At 49.7% G+C, this 15,113-nt stretch overlaps 1 protein-coding gene across 10 annotated transcripts in view; it reads left to right on the top strand.

The window, feature by feature from the left end:
- The first annotated feature begins 2,062 nt into the window (after positions 1–2,062).
- Hdac4 (histone deacetylase 4) overlaps positions 2,063–15,113 on the top strand; it is a 258,455-nt gene continuing 245,404 nt past the window's right edge. For 4 of the 10 annotated variants that reach the window (XM_087905542.1, XM_087905521.1, XM_087905518.1 and 1 more), the window contains exon 1: positions 2,151–2,375. The gene's annotated coding sequence lies outside the window, so the exon portion shown is untranslated. Of the gene's footprint in view, positions 2,114–2,145; positions 2,376–15,113 lie in introns of those variants that run through there. The other 6 variants (XM_087905534.1, XM_087905529.1, XM_087905526.1 and 3 more) reach the window with 3 other exon arrangements.

Here is a 15,113-nt window from a genome sequence, read left to right as displayed (position 1 = left end):
TTGCCACACAGTTTAGACTGGCTCTACTTCTAAACTCTGAGGTGCTGGTGTGCACAATTAATTATAGATTACATGGCTCACCCTGATCACTCTCAATATTAGAGAAGAAACCTAGAGCCTTGGTTGTGCCAGTCAGGTGTGCTCTATAGTCTTCAGTCTGAAAGTAGTTTTTTTGTATTTAATTTTTAATTGGTGGGTTTCTACTAATTCTTGGGTGTTTGCGTGTAAGGGGTCTGTCTTTATTTCTGATCTATGGACAGGTTTCTAACACCTGGCTTCAGTTTGGGACTGGGACTCTGGGAAGACCTATGGAACCCCGGGAGGTGCTGGTGTGGCCCCTCTTCTAAACTAGGTTTGCTGCTACAGCCCTTCTATGTAAAGAGCACAATTCTTCTTATTATTTTTGTATTTTAGAGACAGGGTTTCTCTATGTAGCTTTGGCACCTATCCTAGATCTTGTTCCGTAGACCAGGCTGGCCTTGAACTCAGAGATCCACCTGCCTCTGCCTTCAGAGTGCTTAGATTAAAGGCGCCTGTCACCGCTCAGCTGGGAACCCAACTCTTAACCAGCATACAGAAATACTCCCCACCCCCACGGAACCCTACCTTTTGGAAATAATTGCATCTAAGATTAGATTCCAAAACTTTCTCATGTGAATTTTGTTCAGGTTTGTCTTTCATTCAGTACTCGTAAAATGTTTGATTACCGGGTACCTTAACCCTTTCAAGTCCTTTTGAACTTCATTTTTCATCGGAATGTTAGCTGGCTACAGATCATGCGTCATTTTGTATGTAAATTTGTTAGCGCTCCTAAGTGCTGTCATTTTCGTCTGCTCTTTCACATCCCACAAATCATCAGTTGGCTTCACAACTGAGCTACCCTAGCGTATAAATTTCTTCTCCCAATGAACGAAGCTTTCTAAACACTATTACCCTGAGATCATGAAAAGACTCCATTGCATTCTGAGAATTGTTTTAATCCACACACCTAAAGCTTTCTCCAAGTCATGGACCAAAAAATGCTATTAATCTCTGCTCAATCCTACAAGACCAGTATCCTAGGTCACTAGTCAGAGGCCATGCAGGGTGGACCAGGTGCTCTCTCCTTCAGGCTGGACACGGGACTCTGGACATAGCATGCACACAGAATGAGAAGTTGTACTACTCTTCTGATGAAAGGAACTGGACCCAAGGGCGCCAGAAACGTAACCCTCATAACCGTGAACGCCAATCATAGGTGCATGGCCTTGGCCTTGTGGACAGACGCCCAGCGATGTCGCCAGCCACAGCCTTGCGGCTGTGTACCCCATGTCCGCAAACAGGGACGCGGTGGCGGCGACCCCGGATCTACACCCCTAGTTCCCACGGCCGCGCTCAAAGCCCCAGTGCCAGAGCCGCACCCCCGAACGGAGCGCTCGCCGCGGGGCAGGGCGGGGCCCGGCGCGCCTGCGCACTCCCCCAGGCTCGGCGTCCCAGGCACGCAGCCCACGTGACCTGTGCCTTGCCCAAGATGGAGGTTGTAACCAGGCCTGGCTGGGCCCCCGCCTCAGTTCGCGCCCCTCTGCGCCCCCTTGGAGCTTGAGACAGGAGCTCATGCACACCGTATTGACCCAGGCAGCGCCGCGGGCTGCCGAGCAGGCCTGGCTAAAACTTCCAGTCAGTGCCCGCCCCAGCTCCCTGCTCCTTCTCCAGAGCGAAGCTCCCAACGCTGGCGCCTGGAAATCCTCAGTACGCCCCGCTTACCGGGATTGACAAACCCGGGAGCCAATGCGGTTTTGAACTTTTGCAAGCGGGCGGGCAGAGGCGGAGCCTCTTTGTAGTGCCCGCGGAGTGGGGCCGGCTGTTGGGCTACTGTGGGGCGGGCTTATGACTCGCGGACTAATGGGAGGGCAGCTGAGCGCTCGGAGGCGGAGCCGAGCCGTAATTGACGCTTTCTTCATTAGAAACCAGGCAGGGGGCGGGGCCCGCGGGGGGGAGGTGACGCAAGGCCGTTGAAGCCAATGGCTGACGGGCCGCCGGCGGGAGGGGCGGGGCCGGGGTGCCTGACGGGCGTAGGGCGCGGCCTATCCCCGCGCGGCTCTGCGCTCGAGGGGGAGCAGCATCATGGTTCAACGTGGGTCAATTTTTTGTGAATGAGGAGGGGAGGTTGTGGGGCCGCCGCCGCGGAGCACCATCCCCGCCGCCGCCGCCCGAGCCCGAGCCCGCGCGCCTGCTCGCGCCGCCGCCGTCGCCGCGCCGCCTCACGCCCGGCCCCCTCAACGCGGCTGCTGTCGCCGTCGCCGCCCGAGCCCGCCCGCCCGCCGGCGGCGGCGCAGGCTGAGGAGATGCGGCTCGGAGCGCCAGAACAGGGCTAGACGCGGCCCGCCGCCGCCGCGGTAAGCCACCGGCCGTCATTGTCCGCGCCGCCCGGTCGCTGGCGGCAGGTGGACGCCCGGCCCCGCCGAGGCCTCGGGGCCCTGCGCCGCGGGCTGGCGGGCGGGAGAGCGGCCTGCGCCGGCGGGCGGGCAGGTGGGCGCGCGGGGGCGGGGGCCGGGGCGTTTATGTAACTTTGTCAGCCTGTGAGTTTGCAGAAAACGCCCCTCGGCGACGGCAGGCGGCGGGGCGGGGGCCGCGGCTGGGCCCGGACCGCCGCTGGGCTGGCGAGGAGCTGCGCGAGCCCGGGAGGCGACCCGGTGTCCACCCTGAGCGAGGGTTCCTAGGGCACGACTGTAGCCCACATCGCGGGAGTCGGTCGGAAAGGCCGGGTGTGGAGCCCATGTTCTCCTTTAATGCACACCGAAAATTTGTTAATAACTTGCAGCCGCTGATAGCAGTGTTTTGGTTATTGCATGCTGTAAATTGACCTGCTGTGACACGATTTTCAAATAAAGCGTCGCAGAAATTAAACTTAAGTTATTTTAGAACTAATGACTTTCTTAACTAAATCCTAATTGCATTACTGTAGAGACCTACCTAATTGCTTTCCGGGAGCCACTCCGCCTGCTCGGGAAGGGAGGAAAGGCCTGTGTAGTCACTTTGCCTCCCTGCTTTTCTCTGCTCAGGCTTTTCTGCCTGTTCCCGCAAACCACCTAAGCATTTAAGGCCTCGGAGTATTAACATGTAAACAGCCCTGCCGCACTTTGGGGCTAGGGGGATGCTGGTGGCTTGCACCTTGACCTGGTTTCGCTTTTTCCTCCATGATATGATCGTGGTTGCCGGGAGTTTTAATTGCTTCTGATAATTCCGTGCATTATTTCAGGACCGGCCTGATGAAAGCTAGTGTGGTGGTTTCAGAATCCAGTCAGAAAGGTGGTGATGGTGGTGGTGGTGGTGGTGGGGATAGTGCTTGGGGAGAGACAGAGAGGCTGAATTAAGAAAACTCAGCTGCTTGTACACAAATATACACTTATAGCAGTTACAAGGCAGCAAAAGTTATTGCAGAAATTTGCAGTCTCTATGGCAACACAATTACTCCATTATAATTGGAAATGCAAAATGCCACCCAGTTAGAAGTTCATCAGAATGGAGTTTTGGATATCAAAAATATGTGAGATTTAGTTAAAAATTCTTTTTTCCCCCAGGTAGCTTCTGCAGCTCTAGTCTAGGTTCAGCTGTCTATTTTTAAGACCCATCCGCTTTCCCAGATCTGCCACTCCTTGGGATCTGTGGCATCTTTCCCCAGAAGAACTCCCCATTTGTGTGGGAGGGAAGTATTTTCATGCCTTTAAAAACACACACCCGACACTGTAAGACTTCTATGGTTTTCTGTGTTCTGGCTTTTCTTTTAAAGATCAAATGCCTTCCTAAAGAGCAGTAATCACCCAGAAGAGGCTGGGTTTGCTAGAAGGCAGAGAGAGGTAACACTGCCCCCTTTAGGGGTCTGCTGTCTGCTTATAGGGGAGTGGGATCGTTGTGGGGGAGGAAAATGACTGTGGACTGCGAGCAAGCCTGGAAGGCCTAGGGACCAAGGACAGATGTGACCAAAGCAGCCCTAGCCCGAATGTTCTGTGGTTAGCAACATCAGAGAGCTGTGCAACATAAAACACCTCTGAATGGCACCTCAGAAGCCTAGGGGCTACTGCTGCACGAGGTGGGCGAGATGACATGGCACTCTGTGGGTCTCCTGGCACCCAGCTTGACTTCGGTTTCAAATCTGTGTTAGAAGGATGCCCCTCTTGATGTTTACCAGAAGAGCTGTAGTGCTGGAAGTTTCCACACATCGTGGGGCTGCTGCAGCTTAATTTTGTTATAACTCTTTCCTTTTAACTACTGCATATTTTTGCCCAGTAATCGACTTCCATTTTCCAGCCTCATTGTGAGGTTTCAATGCAGCATGAATGGCTTTGAATTCCAATCCTTTGATGTTGGGGGTGGCACCAAAGGAAAGGCGACTTTGTGCCGTCCTAATTGCCAGAGCAGAAGAAAATTTCATCACTCCCGTCGAGCTCGTCCATGCCATTTTCTATTGAAAACGGCTGGTTTTTTAGAACTCTGAAGCTGCCATAAGTAATACATTAATACCTGATGTAGGGAGCCAGGGAGATGCAGAAATGAGAGACACCTGCTGCTGCTGGAAGATTGGGGTGGGGGGCTCAGTTCATAGTTTTGGTTGTTTCTGAGGCTCTGGGGTGACTTTGTAGACTTCAGAGGGTGAAGCCAGAGTTGAATCCATGTCCCATTAGTTGTAGTCCATTTTATTCTGGGGTAAGGGCCCCAAAGAGATTTTTGGTTCTCCAGTGACCAGCCAACTCTGAGCATTAAGTGTGACTCTGACCTTTGAGGTTCACGGCAGATGACCGAGGGGTAGAGTCAGAAGTACTGCTGCATTGGAACAGACCCTACTCCATGACTTCAGAACTCACTAAGCTGAGGTCGGCTGTGTTCTGTCAGGAGGTCCGTTGTTTGCTCATGGGCTCATGTGAATGCGCAGTATAGGCTTTGTCTAGGATGGAATGTGGGCTGGCATCTGCAGCTGCTCTTGGCTTTGCTGCTGCCCTTGACTCTCTGACATGTCTCCTTGCTTCCTGGAAGGCCATACCAGGTCCACACAAATGGCCTCTATTGGAACCCTCCATGTAACTGAACTAGGTTAGAGTCCTGGAAGTTCACGAGCAGATGAGACTGTCCTTTCTGGATCAGGGAGATTACACAAATCAGTAGTTAGTGTTTCATGAGCACGCGGTCAGGGCCATGAGCCATTCTTGGAGCACTTTCCAGTTTCCTTTATTGCTCCCATAGCTACAAGAGATGGGTGATGCTACACATCCTTTGATAGAAGGGATGTGTGAGAGGAGTGGCAGCCTTGCGTCCCAAAGGCTGAGTTCTTCTTTGCCTCTGTTTCTGGGCCAGAATGAGCCTGTGTGGAAGGTCAGTGCTGTTGTTTGGACAACAAGCACAGCTAACTACCTTGAGAAGATAATTTGGAATACCTCTCCAGTGTAGTGTTGGGTTGTGTGTCCTTGGAGCTGTCGCGGTTCTCTGGGTGTCATCCGGGTCTGGGAAGTAACTCAGATGTTCTCATGCTGTCTTATATTGTGTCTTCTGTGTATGGTTTTGGGCCAAGGGTAGTATTGAAAGGCTCTGGGTTCCATCCATAGCATTGCAGAAATTGAAAACAGAACAATCCGATCGGTTTAGCCAGTGGTTGCTACATCCTATTCCTTGCTTGGGTCTCTTGAGGAGATCCGAGACTGTCTGGGAGCAGGTGGTGGTGGCAGAAAATGGCCTGTGGTCTGTGTCCATCTTTAGCCAGAACTGCTTAGTGTTCACTAGTAGTCTGTCAGTTACATGGGAAATTTTTATTGGAAGCATGCATTTGGGGATCACAAACTGGAAAAACTACTTCATTTAAATGTTCTTATCCTAAAAGCAAGATAGAACTTTAAGAGATAATATTAGCAGATTTAACAGTAAGAAAAAAGTCTCTGGCGAAAGATTCCAAAACCAAGATTCAGAAACAAGAGAAAGATACATAATCTATTTGGTCTTTATGAGATTAATGGCCAGTATATAAAGAGCTTTTGCAAACTAACAGTAAAAGGATGAGCTTCCCTGTTACAAGATTAGGAAGGAATGCAAGTAGGCAGATCACAGCTAAGAAGAAAAGACTGAGCTTAGCTAATAACCCAGTGTACAGAAGATTCCATCTGTGCCCTTTGTATTAGTTCATTTGATAATAGTGCCCAGGGCTGTGATAAGGATTCCTGTCCTGTGTAAATTATATGTAACAATTGCCTAGGCCCATGGAAGTAGAATGTAAGCATTAGGTATTACACATATTTGTTTTGTAGAGAGAGCAATATATACTGTCATGTAAAATGTTTAATTGTTCTCCAGGAAAGTATCAAAATATGAATGGCCGTTCATTAAAGTGACAATTCTGTAGCTTAGAGTTTATTCTGATGAAAGACTGTTAATAAGCACATTGACACCCAGGTACATGCAGGGCATGAACTGTGTCATTTAAGAAGTTCAGCTCTGTGAGTACCCTTGTTGCTGCGGAGGGATGGGAGGGGGGATTCTGCCTGTGCATGGCAGGCAAGCAGGCAAGCAGGCAGGCAGACTGGCCTTCTGGTTTTAAGAGTCTCTAAGGTGATACTGTTGGCCATTGGGATATCAGGAAAATGGGGCATAAGAGATTTTTATTGTGTTTATATGTGTTAGTGTTGGTTATGCATTTTTGCACTATAAAAAATGTAAAGTGGTACAGTAGTTGTATTAAACAGTTGTTAGTGCTCTATTTCTTTTTCTTTTCTCTTTTTTAAAGAGGAATAATCAGGTCCTTGGGAAGCTGGTAGATAGACTTAGCATTAGAAGAATCTGAGATTGTTGCTCTGAATCACTCCTAAGCTCTCCAAGATGGGGCTGACCTCCTGGGTCTGCTCTGCTCCTGTGCCGTCAATACTGCAGGCTGTTTCTAATGGACCTCTTGAAAGCAGTTTTCTACCTAACTGTCCATGCAGGAACTCCTCACAAGGTTTCTCTGGAGGACCCAGAGAGCCTGTGGGTTCTTGCGTCTGGTTTCCTGACCTTCACTCGTGGTGTTTCTCCCATTGCTGAGCTTTCACTGTGCTTGCTCTGCTTCCTTGCTTCTGAGAGGTCTTCTTTGGTCCAGACCTTTGCACAAACTGTTCCTGTTGCCTCTGTCTTCAGTTCATGTCTTCGCTTCAGCCTCCTATTCAATTTAGTTTAAAGGCCTTCTTACTCTTTCCTCTCGTTATCCAGTTGTGCAATTTCAATAGCTTATGGTGGCATTAGTTGTTTAATGTCATCTCTTGCTGGCTGAAGACTTCAAGGAGTCAAAAGACCATGAGTGCCTCATACCTGCTTTGTGCCTGGTCCATGGGCAGCTCAGGTACCTGATGAATGCATGTGCAGTGCAGTGCCGGAATCGGATGTAGAGCTGGATAAGGATGTATACCCAATCCATTGCCCCTGTGCTGTCTGCTTATGTTCTGGAATTGCCTGTTCTCTAGCCGCCACCCCCTCCCCCCAAGCATCTGGGAACTTCTTGCTCCTGATTTTGGAGATTACATGCTGTTAAGTAGATCCATAAATACAAGTGAAGTGGGTTCTGTGATGTAGCAAGGAGTGCGAGGCAGAAAGGACTTATACACAGCTGCCAAGTAGCAAATGGGCCATTGTGCCTGGCCAAGGCAAATGCTCCCAGACTGTCCCATGGGTGGTGGTGGTGGTGGCTGGCTGTGGTATTCAAGGTGGCAAGCTGCTGCTCCTGTTAAAGGCATTTCCCCTGTTTGTTTTAATTTGGAATTAATAACATTACTTAGTCATTTCTTATTTAACCTCATAATTTTAACATGATCCCTTAATATGGTTGCATACATAAACATTTTAGAGTCTGCTCTGTTTAAAATTGCATGTTGAGCTTTGTTAGTTTACTGTTGTCTGTGAAGTATTTCATCTCTGTGAGTCAACAGCTTTTGTTGGATTGATGTGTAAGCCTGAGACAATAAATCATCTATGGCTTGAAAGCCTGTAGCAGTATTCCTAGTTGGAGTGCTGTCCCAATGGTGAGGAAATGGTGACTCCCTCATTGGCTTTACGGATTGCTTTTTTGCTAGAGTAGTTCTTTTTGAAGCAGGAATTTATACCTACCCTTGATCTCTGATGCTGAAGAAGGTCCTGAATATTTCTGATGGATTTGCAATTGTTTTCTAAGTATTCATCCTGCTCACAGGGTGTGTAGGTTATTGTTTCAAACTAGACTTGGGTGATGGGACTCCGTTGAACACCTGCTTTGTGGCTGGCACAGAGGCCTGGAGCATCCCAAACCTCCTTCCTACCACTGGCCACCAGAAAGAAACACAGGTGCAGATAGGGACCTAGGAAGAGCAACAGACATACAACAGGTGCTTAAGGTTACCATCCCAAGAACCAGCGTTGTGTGAAGCATGAAGAGGGGAGTCTGAGAGGGCTCCTTGTGGCTGGGTTGGTAAGAGGCCTCAGCAAGTTGGGGGGATGGGAGCATTTGTCTGAGAGTAAGTAGGTGTGGTCTTTTGAATCAGCCATAGTGGTGGGACTGCATCAGGGTGGGAAGGCCCTCATGGTGGGATGATGGCCCAGCTCCAAGGACTGCATAGCTGGAGTGTGTAAGCAGAGAAGAGCTGGGTATTCTTGTACTGGCTGCAGGGAGCTCGTCCTTGTGAAGGACTGCTGTGCCTTGCAGTACAGTCATCTGGTGTCTAATGTGGCTGCATTCCTTGATTCTGTTTCTTATGCTTGGCTTTGCTGCTGCTGTGCCTTACCTCTCTGACTTTGAGGCTCCCAGGTAGCTTGTGGCTGGGCTCTCTGCAGAGTGTGTGTTAGGGCTAGGGTTTGAGCACCATCATGAAGGGCCCCTTGTGCCAGGCTTTTGGGTCACAACACTCTGAAGCTGGAGCTGCAGACTGAGGGGAGGGAATGGGGCTCAGTCTGTCTTTCAGGTGTGCTGCTGAGAGCTTCCTCTGTGGCCCACCCCGAACCTCTTAGAGAAGAAGCTTATTCAGGTCAGATGTTTGCTGGGAGCCAGTGGAGGACAACCTCTCACCTTGACATCACTGTCTGCAGCAAAGCCATTGCTTGTTGGCTCATGTCCTTGTAGTAGAGTGGCAGCTAGCAGGTCAGCAGAGTGTGGCAGGACACACAGTCTCTGCTCTTCTTTACTGACTAGGGGTCACCCTTTAAAGCTTGCTCACCTCCGTCTGAACTCATGCTAGAGCCCTGTGATCCACTAGGTGAGGTTTGGGATGTGGACTCCCTGGCAGGGGATACAGGTTGGCCAGTTAGGTCTAAGGTGCCCTTGACCTTTAAAGAGCTTAAGAAGTAGTTGGTAAATGCCACAGTGGGTGAGGCCCCTTTTGCCATGATATTTCTGTGAAGTCCACAGATAGGACCGGCGTTGGTGATCTCTGTCCCCTTTCTGTTGGATACTCCTGTGCAGCTTCTGTGTTATACTTCCCTTGCTTCTCTGAGCTGGAGGGATACATCCAGGGCTGCTGAGTTCTCAATTTTTCCGGTGAATTCCTTTTCCCTAGTAGGTTATTGCCTTTCATTTTTACTGCCCTGGTCATTTTGCGATAGCTCCAGTGTCTCCTGCAGTTGTCAGCTGAAGTGGCAGCTGACATGAAAGTTCTGTGCTTTGGTACCTATTGAAGTTCCCAGGCAGCAGGGCTGGCTCTTTTCTTTAGCAGCTGGCATAGAGCAAACCACAGTGTTGAGGCTCGTAGAAGAGCATGTTGGGATTTAGAGTTAGTCAATAGTCTTTCCTAAATAAGAACATTTCCTATACCTGGATAGATTGTGATCATCATTTGGGTGCGCTTTGGTGACAGATTTTTCAGAATCTAAGTGGGGATATAGTTAGACGAGCAAAGGGGCCAACAATGGGATTTTACTTGTCTGAGGTGCTTTGTCTTCTGGCTCCTTGGGTGGGCTCATTACAGGTGTGGGATGTATGTGTGGCTCTGTTCATTGTGGTGCCATTGCCTGTGGGCTAGGATAGTGGTTTTGACGCTGACTTTCCACGGCTCTTGGCTGTTGGAGACAGTTTGAGTGTTGAGTCAAACCTGAGTCGAACTCCCCAGCTTGGCCTTTATTACTTCCTTACCTGGATGGCCTTTGTGCATCTCATGCCATCTGTAGGATGGAGGGAGAGGAGACCCGTTGGAGGTTCTAGACAAGTGAACACTCTTAAGGACTGGCCTTCGTTTCCCTGTCTTTTTTTTTCTCTTTCCCCCTTATGCCGCTCCTTTTCCTCTTTGCTTGAAGGCTTCTGGTAGGAATAGTGGGAAGGGCAGAACGCGTCATCCTTAGGGATGTTGTTGGTGATTAGGCCTTTGATGCTACTGCAGGACTTTCTGAGGCCTGTGTTAGCTTTAGGGTATCTCTGCATCTGCCAGAATTGTGGTTGGGAGGCCTCTCAGCAGTGTCATTTGGGAGCAAGAATTTCTCCATCTTTTGTCTTTGCAGGGGCTGTTTTGTAGCTTGTGGATACCAAGGACCCGAGGGCTCAAGATAGTTGCTTTTGGAATGCTATGATCCCCTCAGGGCACTACTCTGTGTATTACAGTCCCTACCTGCAGGCAGGGCCTGGCCTATGATTGTAATTGTTTTGCCACTGAATCTGCACCGCTCTTTTGTGTGATGTGTACCTGGCCAGTGGTGTGTCCTGTCTCCCGGAGGGGCTGTGGAAGTGGCCTGATGACCTTTTTTTGATATGTCTCTATTGCCAGTACACTACCTGGTGTTATGGAAAAGAACTGCTTTGTGGTCCTGAGCCACAAGTGAAGTTACTAAGGGTTTCCCTGTTCCTGCAACTGGACGGTTTCCACCCTTCTCTTCGCTGTTCCCCCTTGATATGAGCAAGAATCACTGTCATCATAGGCAAGCTAACAGTGACGAGAGGGACACTTCATGACAACATGCTCAGGATATGGGTGCTGTAGACATGTAACAGCATCTGGTGGCACAGCAAGGAACAGAGACCCTGTGTAGGGCAAGAAGGACTGAGGAAAAAGGCCAGGGTCACTCTCCATGGGATTGCTGTGGCCAGCAGCATACACTCTGGAAGAAAGCCCCTGAGGAGTGGAGGCGTGTAGAATAGGGGACCAGGTGATGTCCTTCTGAGATGACTAAAAAGGCAACAAGCATATGGTGGCTCTGAATGTCAAACAGATCTCTCTGGTGTTAGCTCTATCAGGTAGGGTCTCTTTGTGCAGTTCATCACTCACTCTGGAAATTGACTGGCCCACTTTCCAAAGTACAGATGAAGGAAGTGTTCCAGCTGGGCGGGAGCTGTCTCCTCTACAATGTATTAAGGATTCCTCCCTCCCATCTCCCTTGCACTTGATCTTAGAAAAGTCAGTTTCATGGGTGACAGGGCCCTGCTAAGTGTCCCAGAAGTCCTTCACTGCATGCACTTCAGAAAGAACCATCTTTGCCTCAGCAGAGTCTTGAGTTCATGCTGGTTGGTCTGGCTTTGGTCTTACAACATCTCTGAGTCAGGCACTGCCATGAGAACCACAGCCTGCACTGCGTGGCTCAGCCTACATGCTGATGCTGGGCTCGCTTCTTCCGGACACTGGCTAGGACATCAGCCTCCGCCTATGGAAATGGCTGCTGTCTAGAATGAGGGAATGGGAAGGAATACCGAGGAGGGCTTTAGTTGCTAGGTTGCTGCCCTCATCATGGAGCTCCTGGATCTTCCTCTGGCTCTGCAGCAGTTCTGGAGCAGTTCTTGAGTGAGCTCGGGCTCACAGCACAAGCCATGCTGAATATTTTGCAAACCTGAATCTCATGTGATTCTCTCTGAGGGAAGAACGATCTACTTAGGAGGTGGAGTGTACGCAGCAAGGTCAGCTGGAGGGACTGGGTGGGATTCTCCAGTGTCGTGTGCATGTGACTGTCATAGCATCTTGCAGAAACAGGGTCGTGCTTTATTCACCTCCAGTGGCTAACTGGGGAATACAGATGACTCAGAAAGGGACTACGTACCTCCACGTGGGTCCCATGGTGGCACCAGGTGCAAAGAGATTATGTTGTAGAGTCTGGTTGTACTCCAGTGAGGTGAATGTTCATGGCTGGGGTTCTAAGTAAACAGAAGGGTGGAGGGCAGACCAGGGTGCCAGTAGCTGGGCTGCACAGAAGCACAGAGAGTAGGGCGTCCAGACCTACTAGCCAGCTTCCCTCTGTGGCTGGCCCTGGTCCTTATGGCAGTTAGATGCCTGAGGATATTTCTGCCACAGGGAGGAGTGGGCAGGCGCCAAGTGTCTCCTGAGAAGACATAGTACAAATACAGCTCAGACCCAGGCAGTGATCCATGCTATACCCTTTCCTGTGTGCTAGTGAGGTTTTGGACTGAGGGGCTTCAGAGCCTGGGCTTTGTGGTCCTCTGGCCTGTGGCAGACCACGGGTCAACTGTTCAGCCTTCTGGCCTCAATCTTCATTTACAGCATGGACAAGAGAATTTCTGTCTCTGAATATTTTGTTATTAGGCATAATGCAGAGGTTGGAATTCTAGCCCCTAACCTTGCACCAGCATGAGAGGAATTAGCCTCACTGCTTTCTGAGGCTCACATGCGTGGGGCCAGCTGTATCTTTCTTCATTTCTTTAGTGTCTAGCATGGGCCAGGCCAAGTGCTATCATTATATATGGTCTCTATGCACCATAGCTTGGATGCTCTTGCTTCTTGCCTAACACTGAAGAAGCTGATGTTCCTAGCATGGCAAGTTCCATGGTGAGAGCCATGGTTTCATGTTGGCAGCTGCTCTGAGTGTGCGCCTTTTTTTGCCTTCATATTAGTTGGGGGTACACATGGAATAGTGCCTCAATTGGAAGAGCACTCAGTAAGGAGTCTTGGGTGGCTAAAGTGTGTGGTGAGGGGCTTAGACTTTGAGAAACATGCCAGGTGTGCATCTGGCATGGTTGTGTATGAGCTATTCTCTTGGCATTTGCCTGGCCTCTCCTGTTTTCTTGTCTGTACAACCAGAGTGGTGGGACCTTGCCATGGCTGTGTTGTGTAAGGATCAAGTATCAGATCCCTGGCAGCAGGCACAGGCTAGCCACAGATACGTGTGTGGAGGGAGGCAGCAGCTGTTTTAGCCTTGGTATGCTATGCCTAGTGTAGAGAGTATTCTGACCAGAGCGGCGCCTGCACACCCTTCACAGATTTCCTGACATAGGAGGCAAGGTGGAAGATTCTCTTAGTGGTCGTGTTGGTGGCCTATATACCTGGGCAAAGGACGCTGAAGACCTATACCATGGGTGGCAAGACTCAGGACAGGAAGTGGCCTTGTGGCTGGGGAATGTTCTGGCTACTGGTTGATATTGTACAGGGCTTGGCAATTGCTTTGGCAGGTGACCTTGTTTATGCCATTTGTTAGCTACACTCCCATTCCCTTTCTTCAGCCCTTTAGCTCTGTGAATGCAACCCCTGACCCTATGTGTGTACATAGATAAGTGCACACAGTTATCTTCATTTGTGTGTGTGCTGCCCATCTGTGAACACACGCATGCTCGTGAGCATATACATACATAGAGTTCGTATCCACCATGAATTCAGATTTCTCTCATAGATGGGAGAGGGTCAGCCAGTGCTCAGTTTTCCTTACTCACTGAGGAACTGAAATCCTGGGGACTCTGTCCTTGTGATAGTGGTTAGGGTTAGGGTGATGAGATCCTTGCATAGGGAGTATGGTCCTTACCCAATTCTTCCTCTGCATGGAGATACTGGGCCTTAATCTTTAGAGCTAAGGATACTGAGCAGTCCTCTCCAGGGCAGAAGTCCTAGGTGTCATCTCATTAAATAGCCTTGAGTGAACCAGGCATTGGGAGGATAAGGCCTCTTGAGGGTTCTGGGCCTTGGTTTTTAGGCTTCAGAGATAGGCCAGGAGTTACACTTAAATTTAGTGCTGACCTCTTTCCTTAGGGCATTCCTCTTAGTTTTTTCAGGTATATCTGTGTCCTCAATCTTTGCCAGGATAACCCTGGAGTATGTTAGAGGATGCTTTTGTCCAGAGGACTCTACTCTCCATCTTTCTGTGGCTCCATATTGTCCATTTTGTTCTTGGAATCATCCAGGGCCCCAGACTTTGTCCCTACTTGGCTTGCCAATTCTGGTGTCCATGGAAATTTACCTTATTCATCCTCTTCCTTGGAAGTTAGCCTTAAAGCTGTGTTTCATGGGTCATCCTGTGGCCAGGGCCCTGTGACCCAGTCTTGATGGTCTTGGTGTTATTTATACCTCTGGTGCAATCTCTTTCCCTGTCAGTACTGATGATCCCTCTTCCTGTTTCAGTGTTGATCCTCTCCTGGCTATGCTCCAGGAATGCCTTCCTGGCTTGGACCTAATCTTTCCTCAGACCCTAGGCTCTGATTTTTCTACTTGTTACCCTGTACTCATCTTTCCCCTTCACGCCTGGTCATGCCATTCTCCCTCTAATATCTGCCTCATCTTCAGGGTTCTCTTAGCTTGATTCAGCCCCCTTATGCAGGTTCCTTCCCATTTCCTCCCTCAGTGGACACATTGGCCCTGTTTGGGACACTCTGGGCTTTTCTGCTCCAGGCCTTTATGAATTCTTGCCATGGGCTGGTTTGGAGTTGTTAGGACAGAGTTGCAGGTGATTGCCCTAGTTGTCTCTGATGGCCAGACAATCCACTTCTGACTCTAGTGACACTGTCACAGCCTTCTGGCTCCCTTGGTACTGACTGTTGTCCTTTTCTCCTGCCCTCTTGGTGAGTTGTGAGGAGTGGTGGAGAAGGCTATGATTATAGGCTCCAAGGCATGTCATGCTACCTCTTCCTGTCCAGGAACTGAAGCAGGTGTGTGCCGCTCTTATACAGCTAAGTCATGCCTTAGAGTTATAGCTATTCACAGACTTGAGGCTGGGAATAGGTTGCCTCTGGGCACCTATTCTTCATTTTTTTTTTTTTTCCAAGACAGGTTTTCTCTGTGTAGCTCTGGCTGTTCTGAAACTTGCTCTGTGGACCAGGCTGGACTTGAAATAAGATTCATCTGCCTCTGTCTCCCAAGTGCTAGTTTTAAAGGTATGCTCCAACACACCACTGCCCATCCTACCTTCTCCATATTGAGTTCTCTTGTTATTAAGCTGGCAGAGGGTGACCAGAATCCCCCTTC

The sequence above is a fragment of the Myodes glareolus genome, chromosome 1 (genome assembly GCF_982192425.1).
Source record: "Myodes glareolus chromosome 1, mMyoGla1.1, whole genome shotgun sequence".
NCBI classification, from domain to species: Eukaryota; Metazoa; Chordata; class Mammalia; order Rodentia; family Cricetidae; genus Myodes; species Myodes glareolus.
This window is presented reverse-complemented; position numbering and strand designations above follow the sequence as displayed.